General features: G+C 42.1%; 2 long non-coding RNA genes across 2 annotated transcripts in view; one reads left to right on the top strand and one right to left on the bottom strand.

Annotated features, from left to right (window-relative positions):
- Positions 1-24,910, bottom strand: part of LOC308579312 — a 205,456-nt gene that overhangs the window by 114,332 nt on the left and 66,214 nt on the right. The window lies entirely within an intron of this gene.
- Positions 775-13,264, top strand: LOC308579313. Its single transcript, XR_014004406.1, has 3 exons — positions 775-984; positions 9,846-9,934; positions 13,174-13,264. It is a non-coding gene; the product is annotated as an uncharacterized lncRNA (long non-coding RNA).

Raw genomic sequence — 24,910 nt, 5'->3', positions numbered from 1 at the left:
ATGTGTATGTTTTTGTTGGTTACTATGTTATGCATTTTTGTGGTTTTATATTTTTTATGGAGCATATTATAACTGAACAATATAAAGCAGAAATAAAAAGTGAATAAAGGGGAACAATATTTTCAATCCATTGACTGAATAGGACCATAGTTTTCTCTTTCCAGTTCACCAGTATCAGTCTTTTGGTCATAGTAAGGGCACAAAGAATCCAGTTATGTTGTCCAGTTGTCAAATTCCATATAGTAGGAACGTAATTCAAAAGAATATTTTCATCTGAAAATTTAAACTTTTCCCACACAGTCCTGAATAAACAATCTAATACTTTCTCCCAATACTTAGTAAGCAAAGGACATTGTAAATCATGTGTTTCAAAGACGTCTTATCATTATAACATCTCCAACAACATGCTCTCTTGGACAGTCCTTTTCTATTTAAACGTAATGGAGTTCAGTAAATTCTAAATATTATTTTATGTTGTACAAGTCGTAGTTAGACACCTTTGCTACAGAAACTAAAACACTTTCCTACTGTCTAGATAGGAACCTCAAATTCTTTGTTCCACTAATTTCTTAAAATTAGGTGATGGTAAATATCTATAACAAGTAATTGCAGACCTTTTTTAGCTTCAAAGGATTTGACCAATTGTTCTAATATCTCTGGTGTCTCAGAACCTTTAAAAGCTGCTGTTGTTACCAAGTATTGCAGCTGCAAAGATTGCCGTGGGTCTACATCTGAAGTAATAGTACCTCTCTGTTCTGCCTTGGTCAGACCCTACCTGGAGTACTGTGTCCAGTTCTGGGCACCACATTTAAGAAGGATAAAGACAAGCTGGATCATGTTCTGGAGGGTAGGACCCAAACCAATGGATTCAAGTTACATTAAAGGAAATTCTGACTAAACATCAGGAAGAGCTGATGTTCAACAGTGAAACAGACTCCCTTGGAAGGATGTAGACTCTTCTTCCTTGGATGTGTTTAAACAGAGGTAAGATGGCCATCGGTTATGGATATTTTAGTTGACATTCCTGCATTAGAGGAGGTTGGAGTAGATGACCTTCAGGGTCCCTTCCAACTCTACATTTCTATGATTCTAAACAAAACCCCAAATCCTCTGGTATTAAAACCTGATGATTACAACATTCCAACACTCTCAAAGAAGCTGACATGCTCCTTTTTCTCTTTTATTTGCCTTACTTGTACCTTCCTTGTGAACCCACAGTTAATAATAAAACTGATATTCTTGAAAACACAAGATATCATCAAAGCTTCCGCACAATTCCTATCATAGTACATCCAGGCTTTGTGCAAAATCAAAGAACTTTTGAATCTCACTCATCCACTGTGATTTGTCAGAAACGGCATAGGATTTTTAAAAAGACAAGGAGAAAATGTCAAGACTCACTTGAAGATTTCAACTGAGGGGTGCGCTTCTTATTCAGCTCCTGCTTTTGGCCAAAGTAAATGATACTGACTAGATATGGAAATAGTTCTGCGGGGGGAGGAGAGAGAAAGCAGTGGGGGAATCCAGAAATGATTTTGCTCTCTCCTCCAGCCCCCAAATTTCCACACACCCTCTAACAATTCTCCATGAAAATAGGGATATCCTGTTCCATCATCATCACCATTTTATTATTTATGCCCCACCCATCTGACTGAGTTGGCCCAGTCCCTCTGGGCGGCTTCCAACACATTTAAAAGCATAATAAAACATCAAACATTAAAAGTTTTCCTATACATGCCTTCGGGTGTCTTCTAAAGGTCATAGAGGTACTTATCTCCCTGGCTCGGGGGTCACATAACTCCATACCCTCCAACATTTCATCTTAAAGAAAAGTCAGACATTCTGGGATCAAATCAGAAACTGGGACCGCTTCTGTAAATCTGGGACTGTTTCTGGAAAACAAGGAAATTTGGAGGGGCTGTTTCCTTCTTCATTTCACACACACACACCCAACCCGGCTTCACCATGTCATTTGACTTCCCTGTTTCACAGTATCATACTTAATATATTTCCAGTGTTAGAAAAATATATTATGAAAAATGCTTTGAAAAAAGTGTATATTGGGAAAAAATTCATACAAACATGTGTAATAAGGATACATAAAATGCTAATGGATTTTCATAAGGACTTAACATTTTAAAAAGCTACAGACTGATGCAGAAATGTGAAGAATGAAACTTAAGAGTAGAACAATGAGAAACTAAAAGAAATCCAAATAAAAATGTTTTCTCATCCCTAGCAGATAATTAAACTATGGGACTCACTTCCAAAAGATACTGTTCATGATGGCCACCAACCTGGATGGCAAATTCGTGGAGGATAAGATTATCCATTACTCTAGATCATGATAGCCATGCACTACCTCTGGTATCAGAGGCAATACTCATCTGAATGCCACTTCTGAGGAATTACCAGTGAGATCTTATTTATTTATTTGAATGTTTATATATGCTGTCTCAGAAAAAATATATCACAGCAGTTGACAAAGCGTGTTCTCCTTCATGGAGAGCACGTGTTGCGGTGGGGGCCGCCAGGACACTCCAAAGTTGGGGGCAGGCTAACTGATCATTGGCCACTGATGCGATTGGGGCTTCCCTTGTTGTTGGGATGAAATTAATGTTGCCATTTATTGATTGACAGCCAGAAACGCTAAAACTCCTTGCACGAGGCTAGGGCTTCCTCTTTTCGCAGCGGATTGCCCGTCCCTCCCTCCCTAGAATAGAGTTGTTCGCTTTGACCTTGCTATGCCTGTCATGGGGTCGTCTGCTCTTGGGGCAGGGGCCTGGTAGGAATTTTGTCCATCTGGCTGATTGGCTGGGGCCATTTGGTTTTTGCCTGCTGCGTAGCAAATCGTCACAACTTGTAAGGTTGCGGTTAGGCATTGGTTTATGGTTTGGTTGGTTGAGGGGCATGGATTGGCTGTGCCTGCCCCTCTAATGCTGCTGCTGCAAGGGATTCCGTTAAAGGAATTGGGGGCTAACTATTGCTTGTCCACTCTGTCAAGGGGGCTCGGGCCATAGCAATGAGCTCCTGGTTGCATTTGGGGTGAGGGCAGATTCCCTGCTCCGTGTAACCCCCAAGTGTATTTCCCCATTCTGACTTTCACATTGTGCGGAATGTCAGTCTGTCCCCCACAGTGGGGGCAGATAGTCGCAACCAATGCCTAAGCAACCACTCACAAATTTGTATTTTAATAAAGTTGTGGCCAAAATTATGCCAAAAACCTTAAACAAAAAATTCTGTGTGCTGTGTGAGTTATTGGGGTGGACCTGGGGACCTCGACACGCAACTATATGAAAACATAAAATCAAACAATAAAATCATAAAAAGAAATTAAAAACAAACATCAATGGACCCTTGTTGGGGGGATGTGTTCTTCTTAATTTCCCACATAGACCTGGCAGAATCGAAAAGTTTTCATCAGGCATTTAAAAGTTGGCACAGACGGTGCCGGCTGAATTGGCAGGGTGTTCCACAGAACTGGGCTGATGGCACTGAAGGCTCCATCTCTCATTGTTGTCCAATGAGCCTCACCAACTCAGGGAAAGACCAAAGATGCTCCTGCATATGATCTCAGTGAGTGGTTGACTTGGGATAGAAGGGTTCAGGTTATCCCCAAGTTGTTCAGGGCTTTGTCAATCAATACATGAACCTTGAACCTGGCTTGGTAGCAGATAAGACAGGCAGAGCTGGCAGGTTTCCCATAGGTATCTGGTTGGCCAATGTCAGAGCAGGGTGTCAGTCCTTTCCTGCAGGGCTCCTCTGTTGTCCTCAATTAATTGTTATAAAGGAAGCATTCTCATATGCCTCCATTAAAACCTGATTACATAGGCCCAGGAAGTGTTGATATTTCTGCCAAACGAAGAAAACATTTATCTTGAATAAGATAAATTTGACTAACCTACTCAACTAAATGAAAAATCCTTGGAGTCGGTGTTAAGAAAGCCCACTGGAGTTAAGGAAATTGATTTTTTATTTTTTTTGTTCCAAAGGGCAAAAACTAAGCCTCTTTATTATTGAACTAGAACCAAAGTAGCAAAGTAGCAGTATTGGAACATTCCTATTTTAAGCAAAACTAAGCCCCACTGTGGACATTTAACCAACAAATGAAAAATATTTATTGGTTTCCATAAGTTAACTACAACTCCACAAATTGCCCAGCTGTGTAATTAAATATTTTGAGTCTGTGGAGGGATGCTGCAGTGATAAAGAAGGGGAGAAAATGCTTCCATCAGACATCACTAGACAACTACAAGCATCCTCAGGTGCAATGAGACTTCCATGGTTCCCTTCTACTGTTGCAATCTTTTTAAAGGTAAGGGGGAAATGTGGAAATATGTATCTCATAAAAATAGCTCTTTTGTTATTTCAAAGACAGATTGTTTGAAACATCCTGATGGCACATTCGTAGGGCTGATCCGTGAAGTGTTGGGATAATTAATACCTTTGCAGTTTCTGTGCATTGTTCCCCACCCCCCAAAGAATCTTTCTGTAACAAAAAAAAGTTGCAAGTTTTATGCCAATTATTATTTCCCTTCTAAGACTCAAACTTTCTGCTCTTTTGACAATAAATATATGTCTTCGGTTTCAGTCTAAAAATGAGTGTTTGAAAAGAACTTTGTCAATTTACCTAAATTGAATACCACTTTACAAAATGGGGTGAAAATAGACCTTAACTAAAAGCTATGCTCAATAGCTTGTCTTTATTTCATTTAACATGGCTGGCTCTCACTGTTATTCTTAGAGCACACAAACTGGGATGCCTTGTTCCTGCCTGTCAATAACTCCCTCTTTTTCCATTCTGAAAACTGTTAAATTGTAGGGATCTCAGTGTTTTGGTCGAAGATGATCAGGGGTTTCTAAGCTTTTCCTTTGAGTAGTCACAGAAACCAGAGTTTTGGTGAGCGGTGGGGGCAGGAACTGCTCAGAGAACCTCAGGGTGCCCATTTAACTAAATGGAGAAACTAAATGTTTCTATTGATTTCAGATTGTAGGAACATGAGAAGCTGTTCAGCACCAAGCCGGGTGATTGGCTGATCTAGATTAGGAGTGGGGAAATGTTTTTAATACAAGAAGCACATTTCCTTCTGGGCAGCACTCTGGACAAAAGTGGGTGGAGCAACAAATATGAATTTTACCATTCTACACACACTCACACACCCTTCTGTATACTTCATCCAGGCAAGTAAGAGGCGCTGTCAGAGATTCCAGCCAGGTAAAAGTGGCTATGGAGTGTAAGTGTCTAAGTGTCCCTATTTTCCAGGGACAGTCCTGGATTTACAGAAGCTGTCCTGGTTTCTGACTAGATACTGGAATGTCCCGCTTTTCCTTAGGACATCCCTATTTTCACTGGAGAAATGTTGGAAAGTATAGAGTTCTGTGACCTCCGAGACAAGGAGATAAGTATACACTCTTTAGAAGATATCGGAAGGCAGCTTTGTATAGGGAAGTTTTTAATGTTTAATATTTTATTATGCTTTTATATATGTTGGAAGCCGCCTAGGGTGGCACCTCTCAGGTGGATACCATTGCTATTACAAGAGAACAAGGGAGGTGTTCATGGTGAGTTCTGGCATTCTTTTTCTAGGAAAACAGCATAAGTGTCATTAGGGAGGGGCAATGGTGTGGGGAGAGTCTCAAGACAGAAAGGCTTGGGGTCTCACTTGGGCCCCATGCCTGAGGTTCCCCTCCCCTGATCTTGTTCAATTTTTCCCAATGCTAACGGGCAGCAGATCTTCAGCATTATACTCCTTCCTAACTTTCCTTGGATATGTTGGCACCGTATTTTTCGCTCTATAACACGCACCCAACCATAACACGAACATAGTTTTTAGAGGAGGAAAATCCGTAGGCATGCCACCCGTAGGCATTCCCTCCATAACACGCACAGACATTTCCCCTTACTTTCTAGGAGGAAAAAAGTGAGTGTTATGGTGCAAAAAATACGGTAATTGAACCTGGGGCCTTTAAGACACAAACTGTGCTCTGCCACTGAGTTACAACCTCTTCCCCCATTGTGATTTGTTTTGAATGGCTGGTGAGGAGAAAAATGTGACCTCTGGGCCAAGAGGGTCTCCAGGGAAAGATCGCTGCCACAAGTTTTCAGAGCTTCAGGCTTTGTAGCTGAAGATCAGGGTATGGACATCAATGTCAGCAGCTACTATACTGAGCTGCAGCAGTCAGCTATCGAAGAACTGTCTAAGGAAGAGGAAAAGAGGAATGGGGTACAAGAATAAATTTGGGGGGGGCTACTCAAGGTGAACCGTGCTTGCTTTGATCAGGGTTGGCTCAAAATATTTTGCTGCCTGGTACAAGGGACAAGATGCACCACCATAACTCTGTACAGAAGACAGCTGAACCATGTTTGAATTCTTTCTTCACAACTGGGAAACCTCAGGCCTGGGGTGGGGTAGGGAATATTGGATAGTAAATGGTTAAAAAGTTGGTGCACACACCCTGTCAGGGGTTAATGTGTGACTGACATCACACCAATGCATAGCTGGTCAGAAGTGGCTACATGTGGCACTACTAAGGGCAAAAGAAGCAGTATAACATTTGCTCTCAATGTGTGAATGACTTCACATTGTTTTACTCAGTGAGGGGTGTGTCACCTCACCCAAAATGCCCATTTCCCATCCAATCCAACTTGCTTTTATGTTTCCTAAAACTGCTTCAGTGGTTTTTTCTAAAAACACAAACCAGTGACCACTGTGATGCATTTCATTAAATACACATCCACTTCCATCCGAATAAATTATTATAAGTTAGCATAAAAATAAACTGCTGAATGGGTTTTGTATCTCAAGGCAAAAAAGGAAAAAAGCCCAGGTCTGTTATCAATGCAGCTTAACTGACTCAAGTTAGAAAATACATTTTTAACAGTCTTATCCTTGTTCCCTCCAGGAATTGCTGTACAAGAAAAGATAAGGCTATATGCTTTTTAGGGGCTGCTAGCAATATTGGAAAGTGGTCATCTTTCTCATTAAAGGAGCCAAGCTTACCACTTTATAACCATAGTAGAGGTGTGTAGAGGCTTAAAGATTTGCCTTGCATCTCTCTGTGCGTATACACATACAAATATCTGATCCCTTTCTGGGTTGGTATACGCTCTCTCCACTTTAATCTGTGCTTTGGGTTCCAAACCACTCTTTATAATACAAAGCTCTGCCTTTCCCATTCACAGTAATAGGGGATCCATAACCTCCCGCTTTTTTTGACAAAAGTGGATGGAATTTACAGGCACAGGAGCCCCTTCAAAACAAAGAGTAAGTCTATAATGTTTTAAAACTCCGCCAGAATTATATAAATTTACAGAAGCGGTTATCCCTTCATTTGAGGAGATGGAGCCTGGCATATTTCATAACAATAGTTACAGTAATTCTCTTGTAAAGACAGACTTTATTGGGGTCAATAGGTGGGGTCAATTATTCCTTTTGTGTGAGAACGTCTTGTGGGTATATTGTTAAGGGTAAACACAACTGCATTTCAAACACACATAACTCTAGCAAAAGATCCTATATCTCTTGAACTACCAAAAGTGTGTGAATAAATGTGAGTGGTGGGCATGCCTGTGGGTTCAGATACATTCACTGGAACAACTCCTTCCCTTGCTGTTGCTTAGATTATGTTAAGTTCTCCATGCATGGAATGGGCAGGAAAGATTCCAATGCAGCAGGGCTGACTAACCACAGTTTGAAATAAGAGAAATAATACACACAATCATCTAATGCTGGTGTGGGGCTCCTTTGGCCCTCCAGCTGTTGCTGAACTGCAAGTGCATCAGCCCTAGCAAACTTGACCAATGGTATTTTTCTAGAAAAAGAGGTGCCTGCACTTACCATGACCATCTCCATTGTTCTCTTACAATGGCAATGGTGCCAACCTGAGAGGTGCTGGAACTGAGTCCTGGCGAGTTCCAGCTGAAAAACAGTCCTTGCTACCAGCCAAAATGACTATGTTCCATATCCATTGTTAAAGGTAGTATGCCTCTAGATACAGGCACATCCAATCCCCAAGAGAATGCGATCTACTCCCAGTATAAACAAATCTAGCAGTGATCTATCCATTGTCATTGGAGGGAGGAGGAGCGTGGGTGGAAGGGGAGGACAGACCAGAGTTGTTGTTGAGCTTTTTTTGTGAAGGATAGAAAAGAGTTGCTGAGCTTTTTAAATGGGGAAATGCTGTACATCACTCACTGAAAAATCCACAACTAACAAACGCACACACTGAAATAGACAATCATTGTATCCACAATCAACATCAACAAACGCCAAATGACCGCCCGCATGATGCAACGGAGGAACTGAGAAAGGGGGGAGGGGAGCAAAGACATTCAACCCTCTCCTTTTTAATCCCGTGATCAATAAGGATTCTGCGATTGACCACGATCACCCAGGGATCTACCTGTTGATCGCAGTCAACCAGTTGAACATGTCTGGACTAGATGATCCTCACAATCACTTCCAACTCTACAGTTCTATGATTCTATGATTCACATTTGAATGAGAAAGAAAATAGCAAGACTTGATTAATCCTTTCCATTCTAGATCACAAATCATTGTAGACTTGAATAGTTTTTTGGGGTTGCTTGTGTTTTTTAAGTTTCTTCACATGGTACTTACTGAATTATTCAATCAGGTCTTTATTTTGAACCCATTTCCGTTAAGATGCCCACTGAGCTTAATTCTGCCACGAGTTGCTTTTTATGTTATGCTTGGTTAGCATTAGCTATTCCACATTGCTTAAAATAGCAAAAAGGCAATGGTGAGAAAAGTCTGTACTGACATTCTGGAATGTTTGATTCCAATTTACTTAAGTTCCTCTTCTAAAGCACCACATTGTTTCATGTGTATGTTAGTGTTGCCATATTGGCTAGAAGGATAAGGTCTGGTGACATTCAGAGAACCCATGTTTCAAGGAGATCAGCTTGCCCTTTCCTTTGCAAAGCTTATCCAAAACACACATTAACACATTTTCATAAAATATGCATTTTTGCATGCATTGTAATCTAAAACACTCATGTTGGTGCACATTTCTGAGCTGAGCCTCAGAAATTTCAGAGCAATGTGAAAACCAAATAATAACTGCATTCCAACTCTCCTAGCAATTTTGAAAGTGTGAATCGGTTCGCCTAAGTTAAAAGGATGCAGAACCTTCAAATACTCCATCATATGAAGGTACTTTCCTCAAACCTCTGCTGTTGTTTAAAACCACAATTTTCTTCTCCGTTCCCTCTCTCATCCTTGCTTTACTGAAGCATCTGCCATTGTTTTAAGCCATCACTTTCTTTGGAGAGTTGGACTAGATGACCCTCGGGCCACATTCCAACTCTAGAATTCTATAATTCTCTCTTCTCACTCCTATGCCATGGCCATAGTGTTGTGCAACCTGCATTCTGTTTTACTCATTACTCTGCCCTGACTTCATGCAAATCCAGGATTGTGATGAAGCATTACAAATCCTCCAATTGGGGCTGCATGATGGCAGCCTTACACACTTATGTGCACATGCTTGTGCAAACACACACACCTGCAACTCAGGCTAACATTTCATGTGTCAGTAGAAATCAACTGGTCAACATTTGTGCTATAATAAATGTGGTTTTCTTAAAAATAATAATGTCACAAACCCTCTGTTGTTTATAGTACTCAAATGCCACATATGATTCTTTTTAAAAGATACTGCATATTGCTTTTAAAGATATTTAGCTCATAAAAAAATCTTTATACATATTATTGTACTGTTATTATCTTTGTGGTGTAACCGCCCCATTATCAGTCACCAGCTGTGAAAGAAATAACTGTTTCTGTCTTGTATATTTCCATTTTGTTTGTTTCATACCAAAGAGAAACAACTGGTTAAAGGGAGAAGGACAGAGGTTGTATTGCAATGCGTGCAGCAGGCTCTGCATCTCAGCTGGAAACTGGATTTGACAGTGAGTACCTGTGATTGTCTATTTCCTGCGGAGGATATCACGAGGCAATGGGCTAGCATTCAAAGCAGCAGTTTCACTAACGTATTTCTCTGGCTTCATTTATCTGTTCAGTGAATAGGAAATCTGCTTAAGCCGCTCTGCCAAGATATGCTATTCCTTTGGCCTCAAATACATTTTTCACTTTGCCATATAGGGACAAAAAAAGTGCTATAAACAACACGAATGTCTTTTATCACAAGGAATGCTTAATTCGTGCAGCAAAGTTTCTCTTTGCGGCATTTTAAGGAAGACCTTGAATACATCAAGCTTTTGGTTCTGGCAAAGCAGTTTCTCTGAATTATGTGGATTGTGGCCTTGCTAAATAAATTTGGTATCCCGTGAACATGGAAATTATCATATGCAAACAGTGTCTTCATTTGCTAACAATGCATATGGCTTTCATGCACTCTCCATTCATTTCCCCCATAACTTTTTCTGCACAGTGAAAAATGATTGAAGCATACAGAATAGAATCTCATTCCTTGTGCACATCTTTTTCTAGAACTGCCTACCTGTCACAAGGCTGGAACCAACCACCAGTGATTATACCTCTGTCAATTCATACTTGGCTACACTGTGCTTAAGCAAAACATCTTTTTCAGAAGCTACATAGATCAAAGATTTAAATTTCTTTACCTCAGTTGCATTGCTTTGGTTGCCTTATACCATTTAAGGGTTATAGTCTTTATGGCACTTAAGAAAAGATTTACCCTCTGCACTTGTATATTCAAAAGCCTTCATGGATTAAGAGGAGGAGAAATGACCTCCCCCCTCCCCCCGTTCTAAGAACAATAAGTTAGGATTTGCTTGTGCTATGAGAGTTTTATGATATTGATTCATTTTATTTATTCTCCCTCTGCTGTTCTTTGTTGTCTTTTATGCTGCATTTGCCTTTTTATTGTTTTAATATTGCATTTTCAAAAATAAAAAAATAATGGACACCACCCAGAAATCATTCGCTATGAGGTTACATTGAAATACATAAACACACACACACACACACACACACACACACACACACACACACACAACTGTAAAAATAACAGAAAGTTGGGCTATTAGTGTAAATGTGTCTCTTTTATAAACTCAGAGCCAAAGGATGCTCCATAATACAAAGGGACAACCAATGCCAATGGTTGTCTGGTTTACGTAACCTATAAGATCAGGACATCTAGATGCATAAAACCTGAGCTGTTATTGTGGACCCATGTGTAGGAAGCATGCAGCATAGGCAGGGCCACTGAAGGGCAGAAATAAGGCGCAGGGCATTAGTGCTGGGTTGACATAGGCCCAACTATTATTGATTGCAGATGTAAGTAGGCTTTGGTGAAGGCATTGGGTATGTATCAGGTATCAATCCTGCTGGTTGATGGATCAACCCTAGATTGAGGGTCATGCATTAAATTGGAGTGTTCTGTCAGCGTTACCACCCAGAAGGCCACTATGGCCCATCGGTCCCTGTGTGGACCACCAGATGGGAAACACCACCGCAATGCCTTATCCGCCAAAAGTTGTGACGATTGCTATGAGGTAGATGAAAACCTTCAGACTGGCCAAATTCCTCTCTGGACCCAAATTCAGAGACCAAGTATACCATAGCAAGGTCCATACACAAACTGGCCCATTCAACTTTGGGGTGGACACTCAGAACAGGGCAAGTGGATGGGAAGTCCAACAAAAGTCTGAGCTGGGAGGCCCAGGCACAGCTTGGATTTATAGAAAACTCACAGGCCTGAGCGAAGTCAGGTCCACTGCCTCCCAGCTCCTCCCGGATTAGACAATTCAATTTGGTGCTTCCCACAAAAATCACACGACTATAGGGGAAGGCTCTGGTACCCCCCCCCCATGGCCGTGCTGAATACTGCATAGCTTTGAGACTAGGCCTTGGCCATAGAAACCACACTCCCCTGGAGAACCAGGTAAGTGGAAATTTAGCCGCTCCCCCAAACAGAGGCAATGTACTCAACTAGCATTTGAGTGGTGAATCTGCTGCCGAAGTGCACTCACTGTCTTCTCTCTAGAATTGTAACCATTCTCTGCATATAAATTACAAGACAAATAAACAACAAACAAATTATGATTCCCCTCCACGCACTAGAATTTTAATTTTAAGTATTTTAAACTTTTTATTATTTTATTGTTCAGTTTTTATTTTATATTGTTGCAAACTGTTATATCTTTATGATCCAGTTGTATATTGTGTCCTCCCTAAAAGAGGGCATGTGCTGCAATGAGACCTGGAGACTGACCTCCTAGTTGTGCGTGGGTATATTGGACAGCCAAAACACCCGATTTGTAGGTCCCTTGTTGCTGGGTTTAATTTGGCCAATGGGGTGCAGTCTAAACGGATCAAGGGACCTATACATACCTATGCATGTGACCCAGAGCTTCCTCTTTCGGCTCGTGCATCAGAACACCCGCCCACCTCTCCCTACTTTTGCGATTGACCTAGCTATGCCATCATGTGTCGTCTGTCGTTGGGACAGGGGCACAGCAGGAATTTCCCCCACTTGGCTGATTGGCTGTTGCCATTTGGGTTTCGCCTGCCACGTAGCAAATCATCACAACTTGTAAGGTTGCGGATAGGCACTGGTTCAAGTGATAGGGATGGAAGAACGGTCTCACCATCCCTATGTGAAGGGTATTCTGTTAAAGGAATCCAGGGACTCAACTTGGTTTGGTCATCCCCCAAGAGGGGGCTGTGCCCATGCATGAGACCAGGGGAGCATCTGGGGAGTGAACAGAGTCTGTTCCTGAGCTTTTCACCTACCTCAGGTGTTCACCCTTGGCTGACCTATGCTGGTGCCCTGGGTCAGTGCTGCCTGCAAGGGTGCAGGGAGCTAGTCGAACCAGAGCTTATGCAACCACTCACTTTCTCTAATCAATAAAGTTGTGGCCTAAATTCTGCCAAAAACCAAAACTAAAATGTGTGTTTATTTAGGGGGGAGTTCTCTGGGTCTGAACACGCAAATAAATACTTTTAAATAAGTAAACAAATGTATATATTAACTAGTGTCTCATCATATTTTACAGTCTTGATGAAAAACTGAGACAACACATAGCGTTTGATAATTGTTTTTAACATTTTCAACAAAGTTTGTTAAAAAGGAGGGTGGAGGGTAGATATGTGCCCCACTTTGTAAGTAACATTATTTTTACATTTTCATGTATGTTTCTTCTTTTTCTGTTTGTTTTTATAGGGTTGCCATATTTTGAAGAGCAAAAAAGAGGAGACATTTGCCAACTTTTACTTTCAACTATGGATCGCTATGACAACTCTACCCATGAAAATAATAATAATAATAATAATAATAATAATAATAATAATAATAATAATAATAATAATAATAATAATAATAATTTATTATTTATACCCCGCCCATCTGGCTGGGCTTCCCCGGACACTCTGGGCAGCTTCCAAAAGAACATTAAAATACTATAATACATCAAACATTAAAAGCTTCCTGAAACAGGGCTGCCTTCAGATGTCTTCTAAAAGCCTGGTAGTTGTTGTTCTCTTTGACATCTGGTGGGAGGGCATTCCACAGGGCGGGTGCCACTACCGAGAAGGCCCTCTGCTTGGTTCCCTGTAACTTGGCTTCTCGCAGTGAGGGAACCGCCAGAAGGCCCTCGGTGCTGGACCTCAGTGTCCGGATAGAACGATGGGGGTGGAGACGCTCCTTCAGATATACTATAAAAAGGGCTTGTCATATGGCAACCCAAATAGAATCTATATCATCTGTCTGTCTGTCTGTCTGTCTGTCTGTCTATTGAGGGTGGGGGTAATGCAGTGTAAAAAAAGTGTTATAATGCAGGATAGAACCACTAGTATTATAATCAGGACAAGTAACGCAATAATATTCACGATAATTCTGCCAGGGCTGGACTTTGGTCTTTCAAATTTCAGCAGCATCCTGTGCAAGGCCAAAATTTGGTGGCTCCCTTATGTCAGCTGACTGGGAATGGTTATGGAACACCGGTATAAAATTTACGGCATGTAATGCCTTAAAGGAAAACATCATGAAAATGGTATACAGGTGGTACATGACCCCAGTCAAGCTGGCAAAAATTTATCATTTGCCCGATAACAAATGTTGGAAGTGTAAAGAGACTGAAGGTACCTTTTACCACCTTTGGTGGACATGCCCGAAGATTAAGGCCTTCTGGGAAATGATCTATAATGAAATGAAAAAGGTACTTAAATGTACTTTTTCTAAAAAGCCAGAGGCCTTCCTCTTGGGCATTGTCGGCCAATTGGTGACAAAGAAAGATAGAGCTTTTTTCATGTATGCCACAACAGCAGCAAGAATACTCATCGCAAAGTACTGGAAGACACAAGACCTACCCACTTTGGAAGAATGGCAGATGAAAGTGATGGACTACATGACATTGGCCGAGATGACAGGCAGAATCCGTGACCAACGAAAAGAGACGGCAGAAGAGGAGTGGAGAAAATTTAAAAGCTATCTTAAGGACTACTATAAACTTAACGAATGTTAAAATGTCGTGGTTTCCAGAAACAAAGGGGTATAGGGACATAAGATCAGAGTGTAAGAGAGGACTAAGATGATAGAGATTGGAAAGTAATAATTGGGAGTTGCTAGCTGAACTATGGACATTGGGATGCAGAGAGGGGGGGTATGGGGAAGTCCTAGAAAGAAGGTTTATGAAAATATGTTTGAAACTATACGTGTATGTTCGTCTTTTTTAATGTTTGTTTGTTTTTCTCAAAAATGTTGTAAAACCAATAAAAATTTTATAAAAAAAAAAAAACAAAATTTGGTGGCTCCCAGACTATCACCTTCCATTTTGCTCAATTCACTAAGTTATAAGCTGTTACACCCCACAGCACCTCTAGGCTCGGTGCCCAGTGCGACAGAACCGGTTGCACTACCCTAAATCCATCTCTGATTGTGCATTCAGAAGTGGGAATATTCTGGTACTATTTCAATTTTAATGCTAGGGTTTCTGTCCCAGTTTTGAATGTTCTTTTTACATTGCATTGTGTTGTGGAATGGTGGCTTTTTGTCCTATGTGCTGCCATGTCTCAGTAAATTTAATTCAGACTAATGGGTGTGGTATGGCATAACAACGAACATGGTTGGACAATTTCACTACTCCTTCACCCTTTCTGCCCCCTCCCTCCGAATGAAATAACACAGAAATGAGAGCTAAACATGCACTATGATTCTTTAGTTTTCCAGAAGTGGTGCTTTATCATGTGAAAGCTCGAACGGAATGTGGAAATGAACAGTTAGGAAAACAGCTGGGAAATGAAATAAACTGCCTGTGAATGCAGCCTGAGTGTACTTGATGTCAGTTCTGCAGATATTTTGTATTCTCTACTACCAGGGAGTTACAATCTGGAGACTCACTACATCCTGAGGATTTACGCTATAACCATGATTTTTGGTGGTCCAGGCTAAAAGTTATAATAGTCTTTTTAAAAATAAAATAAAATAAAGACAGACTTCTTTTTTCTTTTTCTTTTTAAAAAAACTTCTGGGCAAACAGTATTTTGTTAAGGAAGATAATAGATTTCTCAGAAGTATTTATTGATCACCTCCAACACATGATTCACAACCCTATTATAAATATACTTGCTTAGGTCAATGATGTGATGGAGGTCAACTTGTTCCTCATTTTCAAAAATCATAGGTTTGCTTCTTTGTACCTGACTTCACATGGCTGCCTACATACAAAGCAAGTGTTCAGTGCATTATGGTCTGGCATCATAGATTGTTTATGTATTTCAATTGAATAGTGGGGGAAATGAAAGCTCTCCCCCCCCCCAATTATCTTATTGTGTATTCTCTACAATTAGGAACTGTTAGAGAGAGTTACTGTGGTAGTCATAGCAAACACAAAATGTGTTTCATTACTCATGCCCTGCACAAATCACAAAAACTTATTTTATGGCATTCCAAGCTCTGGAAAGCAAAATGGGAAATAAAACCATTTAGCAGCTTGAACTGAATGAAGCTCCTTTCAATATTTCTTCAGAGGAATTCGACTTTCAACACTTCTTTCTTTTCTTTTGATAGAGTGCTATTCTGGTGCAACTACTGGAGAATGCAAGGGGGAGAAAAGTAGAAATGATTCAACCTCTTCAGACATTACATAGTGTTTCAGACAAAATGGGGAACACAAAATCATTACTTGGACCTTCAGCAGTGAATAAGGTTAACCAATAACACAATTTTCACGGGAGGCTTGCATGGGAGAACTTTTACTGTGGTGTGTACATTTGTTTTTCAGTGCTGCAGTCTAAATCCTATGGATGCTTCTCCTTGGGCTGACTCTTCCTTCCCAGCCAAAGTATACTCTTTCTTGATCCTCTCCTTGGCAGCCATGCTTCTAAGTTATGCTGCCAGCTACATGCTTAAGTTCATTTGCATGGATTAGCTCACTATAAACAGTTTGCTCTGCAGTTAGCAAAAATCAAGGTCCCACAGAAAATCAATGGCACTTGGAAATAACTTAACCTTGGCTGTGTTCTGCCCTTGATTTACAGATGGGGTATCTTAGTACAGTGGTGCCCCGCAAGACGAAATTAATTCGTTCCGCAATTTTTGTCGTCTAGCGAATTTTTCGTCTTGCGAAGCACGGTTTCCCATAGGAATGCATTGAAAATCAATTAATGCGTTCCTAGGGAAACCGCTTGCCAGGCTGGCGGTGCGGAGAAGGGCTTTTCTCCCCACCGCAAGCCTTCAGGACAGGTACGGGAACAGAGGGGAAGGCGCGCAGCGCTTTCCCTCTGTTCCCGGGGCTTGCGTGGGAGGAGGGTTTTTCCTCCCCACCGCCAACATTCAGAACAGCATTCTGAATGTTGGCGGTGGGAAGGAAAACCCTTCTCCCACCCCAAGTCTTCAGGACAGCCATCCGAAGGCTGGCGCGGGGAGAAGGTCTCTCCGCCCCCCCCCCACGCCAGGCTTCGGTGCATCCTTCAGAGGCTGCTGCCATAGTCACGCGTCACTTCTCCAGCTGGGAGAGGGTCGCGGGGGGCTGGTTTAGCCCCGCGCGCGCTCTCCCGGCTGGAGAGGTGACGGGCGCCTATGGAGGCTCCTGCCATAGGCGCGCGTCACTTCTCCAGCTGGGAGAGGGTCGCGGGGGGCTGGTTTAGCCCCGCGCGCGCTCTCCTGGCTGGAGAGGTGACGGGCGCCTATGGAGGTTCCTATGGAGCTGTTCCTGGAACAGCTTTCCGAAGTGGGGCGGCTGGGGCAGGTGACCCCGCCCCCCGCCCCACTTCGGAACAGTTGCAAAAGACGTCAGGGGGAAGCGGGGAAGCGAAGCGCTTCGCTTCCCGCTTCCCCCGGACCTCTTCTGAAGCAAGGGGATGGGGGGAGATCGCTATCTCCCCCCAGCCCCTTGCTTCAGAAGAGGTCCGGGGGAAGCGGGGAAGCGAAGCGCTTCGCTTCCCCGCTTCCCCCGACGTCTTTTGCAGCAAGGGGCTGCAGGGAGATCGCTATCTCCCCCCATCCCCTTGCTTCAGAAGAGGTCCGGGGGAAGCGGGGAAGCGAAGCGCTTCGCTTCCCCGCTTCATCCGACGTCTTTTGCAGCAAGGGGCTGCAGGGAGATCGCTATCTCCCCCCATCCCCTTGCTTCAGAAGAGGTCCGGGGGAAGCGGGGAAGCGAAGCGCTTCGCTTCCCCGCTTCCCCCGGACGTCTTTTGCAGCAAGGGGCTGCAGGGAGATCGCTATCTCCCCGCAGCCCCTTGCTTCAAAAGAGAAGACCCGCTGTCCCCGGGGCAAGCTTCGTTTTGCGAAGCAAGCCCATAGGGGAATTCGTCTTGCGAGGCAAATCGCGGACGAAAAAACCTTTCGTCTAGCGAGTTTTTTGTCTTGCGAGGCGTTCGTCTTGCGGGGCACTACTGTATGTGCTAATATGTACATTAGAGTATAAATGGCCATTTCTGTGGCTATTAGAAACAAGTGGACATATGGAACCAGCTGAGGTATGCCTTTCCAGCCCTCTGAACCAGGAAGTGGAAGCATCCAGCCATGTTAGCAGCAGAGCCACCAAAAGGAAGATACTGTACAAGGAGGTACTGATCCACAAGGTAACTATTTTCCTCCAATGACCTCAATGTGTCATACATAGTTCTTGTTTTCTTTTTATCCTCACAAAAACCCTGTTAGGTAGATTAGGCCAAGAAACAGTGATTGGCCCTTATTTCCTATCATGTTTCTTCCTGTGCCCTCTGCTCTTCCAGCTTTAGCATTATTCTGTTATCTTGCCCAATCTCTCCTTCTTGCCCTATGGATGTAATTTCCTCCTTAAACAGGTATGTGGTAGCACGCCTCCTCTTCTCTCTCTCTCTCTCTCTCTCTCTCTCTCTCTCTCTCTCTCCTTCCTTTCTTTGTCTCCACTAAAAAACTATTTTTACTACACAATCTTCAGCTTATCCCTCATAATTTTCAAAGGTCTTGCCAAAACAATCTTAGGAATTAGTGCTGCATTTGATAATTGTGCTATTATGCTAAAATGCAGAAAGCATCGTTTATGTAAGTGCAGGGCGGAGAACTAAAATTTCTGATTAGACAGGTGGTCAAAACTTACTAATTAAATCAAATTGAGGAAAGGATGATAAAAATAAAACAGAGTTTTTTTACAGCTGGATATCATATATTGAACATATGAAAAACCAAAGCATTCTTCAGTAGATCTTGCATGTATATTTAGCAGTGGTGTGCACCAGATTCACTTTGTATCCTGCTTGGGGAAAGAAGAAGAAGAGGAGGAGGAGGAGTTTGGATTTGATACCCCGCTTTATCACTACCCGAAGGAGTCTCAAAGCGGTTAACATTCTCCTTTCTATTCCTCCCCCACAACAAACACTCTGGAAGGTGAGTGGGGCTGAGAGACTTCAAAGAAGTGTGACTAGCCCAAGGTCACCCAGCAGCTGCATGTGGAGGAGCAGAGATATAAACCCAGTTCACCAGATTATGAGTCTACCGCTCTTAACCACTACACCACACTAAAGCACTTTAGATGTTTCTGATTCAACATGAAGACAGAATCGGAATCCTGAGTGAGAAAAAATGAAGTTTTGTGCCTTTCCATTCACTATTTTGAGGGATTTTAAAAAAAGAAAGCTGTAACTTTTTCATGTTAGCATATGTGAATGTGAATGAAATCTGAAGGCACAATAACTCCACCAGAGAAAAAACAAAGCCTTCCAAATTAAAGACAATGAGCACTCACACTTTACATTGTGGATGCCCTTTGTGGGATTGCATGCGGTGCTACAGTTCCCAGGGAGCTTAATGGCAAACAGGGGCTGGCCTGCCTCTCAGTGTTAATATCTGGAGGTTCATGCCCAGCCTAGGTTGTCAAGTTTCATTGCTGGGAGGTGGGGCCAGTCCCATTAATATATAGGGGGTGCAGCCAACAGTAGCCAGGCAGTCGGCTCAGGAGATTCACCCACCCTCCCCTCCCTTAGTTTAATGTTTTCTTGTTTGCAGCTCAACTTTTTCTTCCTGTTTAGCGGGCGCTGCTGCGGTCTTTGACTGGTTGCTGTTGAAGGACCAGAAATAAATTTTCCTGCATTGGCAGGTTTTGTCTTCCCCAAAGCAATTTGTCACAGCTTAGGTGGTTTATGGTCTTGGGTGGAATCCTTTAGACTTTTCTTTCCTATAATGGGGTGCTGGTGGTGGTTTTGGTGTCTCACCCCCATGCAGCGGTGATTCCAGAGTCCCCCTCTTAAAGGGGTTATATATATGGGTGTCACTGGTCATACACCGAAAGGTCGTCAGTGAATTACCCTGCATGTGGGGATATGGGCTTGGCTGCCTGCTACACATACATCTTGCAGTGCACCCCCATATCCCATTTACCCTGATGTTCCCCAGTTCCCCCAGCTGGGGGGCTGGGAGGGGTACGCACCCAAGGCCTAAGCCAAGGTCTTCCTACATTCAGAAGTTTAATAAAGTTGTGGCCTTATTTAATTCCATAACACGCTGTCAGAGTCAGTATTCCTTTCCTATGATCCCTGGGGCCTGTGGCTGTCGCGGCCTGGTCACACAAATAGATCCAATTTGTGTGTGTCCATGTGTGCCCTGGACACCTTTAAAAAGAAATCCTCCAAAAGTAGCCATCTATTTTTCATTATTATTTTTGGCAGAATTGTATGGCGTTTGTAGGCATGGCAGACCCTTTCGAGGGCATGAAACCTGTCGAATTTCAGAGTACTAACTTTTGTGGTAGTAAAAAAAAAAAAAATCACTTAATCTCCTTTATTCATTATGGGCAATTTGTATGAAAATGGCATACTTCAGATAAGCACCCGTACACAGTAAACGTGCCCAATTGCAGACAAATAGCTACAGGGGTTATTTGTGCTAGGGCCAGTTTTTTGTTTGTAAAAAAACATGACTGACATTGTTTTTATGTTAATTTTGCCTGAGAACTTTTCATTCTAAAAAAAGAAAACTCTGGGCACTTAAATCTGCATCACAGGAAACAGTGGATGGCAGTGAGGGGAAGCACCCCAACAGCAAAAAGGAGAAGACTACTTGGGATACTGCTTTCTGTGCTTTCCGTGCATTTTTTGTGCCTTGAAGAAAAAACAGTAACTTCCAAATAGTTGACTTTTGCAGCAATGGGGTGAGGAGCGATTACTGATGTGCCATTAGCAACACGCTAGAAGGACTGCATGCAGAATTACTTCTGTGTGAATTCTGTCATGAAATTCTGCAGCCAACAAATGCACCAAGGGGCCTAGGGTAGTTACATGGGCTCTAAATTCATCCTTGGTGCCATTTTAGCAACATAAAGAAAACTGCATATTGGAAATAAAAGGACTCTTAACACTGAGGATTCAGAAATACATGTCTGTTTGACCGCCCTGTCTGTTTAACCCAAGTTTTTCTTTCCTCCCAGCCAGCCATTAGCTTTATGCTATGAATAGAGTCAGTATCCCCCACCCCGTCACTTGGTTACCTTTGCAACAACCAACTGGCTGGATCCCAATGGAATTAATCATTCACCTCACAATGGAATCAATTGTTATTGTAGTTTAGCACACTCTTGTAGTTGGCTGGAGGCTTGCTCAAAGTATGGTAACCATCAGTTCCCCCGAGTCTCTCTAAAAATGACCTAATGACACGAGAGTCCATGCATCTGGTGGCAGCAAAACTCAAAGAATTGAGTGTTCTAATCCCAGCCTTCTTGTTTCAGAAGGAATTCGTTTTAGAGATGTTAAAGATGCTTCCAAAGGATTTGCGTAATGGATATTGCGTTTGGGTAACACAGGAGTGGACAGCATTTATTTTTTCTGTTGAGGGCCACATTCCATTTGGGATAATATATTGAGGACTTCATATTTTCTCTCTTTTATACAAGGCAATACCAAAGTACTTCCTCCTTGAATGCACCCTAGAGAAAGTCACTATAATTTCCCAATACAAAATTATTAAAAGCAGCCACCACTCACCAATTAAACCTTAATTATGAGTGAAAAGCAAGCATGCTAAAAATTATCCCTTTTATATTCCAGGACTACTCTAAAGTATGGATAATATTTAACCTTAGACAAGTGGATTTTCTCATTAATGTTCCTGTGTACTTATAAGAAATGTCGATTTTATTTATTTATTTAAACCTTTTTCTTTTTGCCCTGCTCTTCAGTGAAGAGGCTCCCAGGACATCTTACAAATCAATAAGAAAATGAGATAGTCACTGATCTCAGATATACAATCGAAATTACATAATGCAAAAGAGGGGGGGGGGAAGGATGAAGAACAAGGGGGAGGGCAGGGAATAAACTCAAGCACCAGCTGTTACAATCACAAAGTTCTCAATAAAGATGAGCTGGTATGGAAACAATGCTGGAATAAAAGGAATCAAATTGAGTTGGCTCTCAACAGAGCTGATTTCAGTTTGCAAAAAGACAACATCGAGACATTAATTAATTTTCTAACCTATGTCTTCTGTACCACCTGGTCTAATTCACAGTATGCACTATAATTTGATGGAAACATCATTGACTTGACATGGCAATCATGAATGCCTTTTTTAAAAAAGAAGACTTGCAGTAAAATAAAAGAAAGGACAGTATAAACCAGAGATGAGGGACCTTTGACCTTTCCGATGGTTTGGATTACAGCTAGGGCTGTCTGAGAATTCTGAAGAAAACAAAAATTGGAGCAGAAACTGGCAGTGTTTGTTTATTCATTCCATGTCTGAAACAGAAATCATTTCAGCGAATATGATCAGTATTCACTGTTGCTGTTGTTGCTTTCAGTACACAAATAACATGTAACTGATTATATTCTCCCTCATTTGCATTGTTTTTCCTTAGCGCTGAAATGAATGGGATTGCATAATGTAACAACAGCATGATTTTTAAATATAATTTAGCTACTTAATTATGTAAGTTACATAAGCTACACAATTTCTCCACAGCAGAAGTCAAACTGCAGTGGAATATAAACAGCGCTGCATGAGACGAAAACAAGGCAGAATGGAAAGTGATGCCTTCTTACATTTCTAGCTGCCAGTCTCATAATCTCTGACCTCCGGCAATTACAGCTGAGGCTGATATGAGTTGGATTCCAACAGCCACTCACTATATTTCTGCATATATATTTTTAAAGGGAAGCCCCCTGCAATTTTGTCAGCAATTCACGCTGCAATTTTGTATGCAGTTTTGCCTAGTATGCACATTTTTTTGCAAGCAATTTTACCTAATATAATATTCATTCATGTTTAGAAAAGTATTTCTGTACCTCCATATTATAAAATATCAAGGCAGTGGTACAACAAAACCATTAAAACAATGAAAATAATCACCAAAACAGTAAATGAATTAAAGCAACTGCAAGAGCCTGCCAGTGAAAAAAGGTCTTCAAGAGATGCCTGAAAGTCAAAAGCAAGCATGTTTGACAAAACAAGGCTGGAAGAGACAGTTCCACAGTACAGAACCAGCAACACCTAAATGCTGTAGAGGCTAGTGGAGGCTAGTTGTTCTTCCGTAACATGGGATACAACTAAAAGCACTCATCTTGATGATCTCACCGATCAAACTGGGATATAAGGGCTCAGATGGTTCTTAAAGTATACTGAATCCAAGTTTTTCAGAGGTTTCTATATCAACACAAAAACCTCGAGCCTGCCCCAGTAGCATATGGGCAGCCATTGAAGAACTTTTTAGCAGATGTATCACATGTTGTTGGCTGCCATCATCATTCTAGCTGCTGCATTCTGCACCAGCTGGAGCTTCCAGGCAAGGCCCAAGCAGCCCCACACAGAACACATTGCAGTAATCCAGCACGTGTGTATATGTAATTCACTCATATAAATGCTTTTCCCACCACACTTTCTCCCCAGTGGGAAAAGGAAAAACCTTTTCAAAGGGGATGAAAGCTATTCAGAAAGTAGAAGGCAGATTTTGGCACAGCAATGCCAAAAAAACCCAGCATTTTACTGGCACAAAATATGGCACCAATGCATTGAACCCTGAGGCAATCCTTTATGAGCTGTTTCCATGGAAGAGCAGGGATTGTGCTTATCTGCAAACATATGTGCAAATCCTCTGAACTATGTATTGACATTTATTCTGCAACTGGTAATACTAATTAATACTGACCTGTAATTTTTCAGAAAACAGAATTCTGGATTTTGTGGTGAGGGGTTAATTTTCAAGCTTCTCCTGAGAAGTTGGAGAGTTTCAGTCCCTTCCTTCCTGGAAAACTTTGGTAGACCACTTTTGGCTCAGCCCTAATAGCAATGCAGAGTTAATATCTACACTTGCTAGCAATAAAAAGAAGTGGGTGTCCAATTTTGTTTTATATTATCTCAGGAAAGAGCAAGATCTTGCTTTAAATATCTTTTCATTATAAACCCACACTTTGGATCAATGAGATTTCTCTGAGATACCAGAAACGATCTTTGTCAGGAACAGTAATTCTTCCCGAACCTTGATATTAAATGTGATGCAAAGTAATGTATGCATTCATCTTGCTATCAACCATCTTGCCAGAATATGTGCTTATCAGGGTCGCATGGTACTGAATTAGGGCAAGAATGAGATGCATCTATGGAGAAAGTAACACAGAACTAAGTTCTGGATCCGTGTGTCAGGAGTCCTGTTGAGACATTTGGGTGGGAGTAGTCAGATGGGGAGGAGAGGTGGGAGGAGATCAGAGACTTGGAGAATTCTGAAGGGTGCAGTGGGAGGAGAGGCAGTGATCTGGGGCCAACAGAATGGTTAGATCCTGGGGAGAAGCCAAACAGATTGAGAGGTTGTGATCTGGACCCAGGGATCCAGCAAAGCAACAACAACCAGCCAGCAAGGGAGCTAACATAATGACTCGGCTTCATTCATTGAAGCACTGCTATTTAGTTACCTGTCAGCCTGGATCTCTTAGGCCAATGAGTAATTCAAGACAATGGCATACATATTTGTTGGCAGACCAGCTCTGCATTACAAAGATATCTTCAACAGCAACATGAAGGCTGGCAACATTAACCCTGCTATATGGGAATCTCTTGCAGATAATTGCAGTGCCTGGAGACAGACAGTCAGGTTATGTATCCACAGCAGTGACCAGAGGAAGAATGACTGCTGGGAGGAGCACAGGGAGAAGAAGCACCATGGTGCACCTGTAGCAGCAAAACCGGACGTCTTCATCTGCAACAACTGCAATAAAACATGTATCTCCCATATCTATTTCTACAGCAGCATGCGCTGTAACTCTCTAATGGTTTGACGTTATCCCCACAGGCGCATTCTTGCATTGTCTCCTGAGACAGATGGGTGCCAAAAACAATACACAATTGTTTGTCTCTCCACACTTTCTGCTTTTCTTAGTGATGACCATGGCCATGCCAGAGACTCTCTATTATTAAAATATACCATCCACTTCCTTCCCACTTCTCTGTTTGTATGTGCCATGCACAGCTGTCCCTGCACAGCTGTATGGCCTGCTTGTTCGC

The sequence above is a fragment of the Podarcis bocagei genome (genome assembly GCF_964188305.1).
Source record: "Podarcis bocagei genome assembly, chromosome: Z".
Classification (NCBI taxonomy): Eukaryota; Metazoa; Chordata; class Lepidosauria; order Squamata; family Lacertidae; genus Podarcis; species Podarcis bocagei.
Note: the sequence above shows the minus strand (reverse complement) of the source record. Positions and strands in the feature narration are given on the sequence as shown.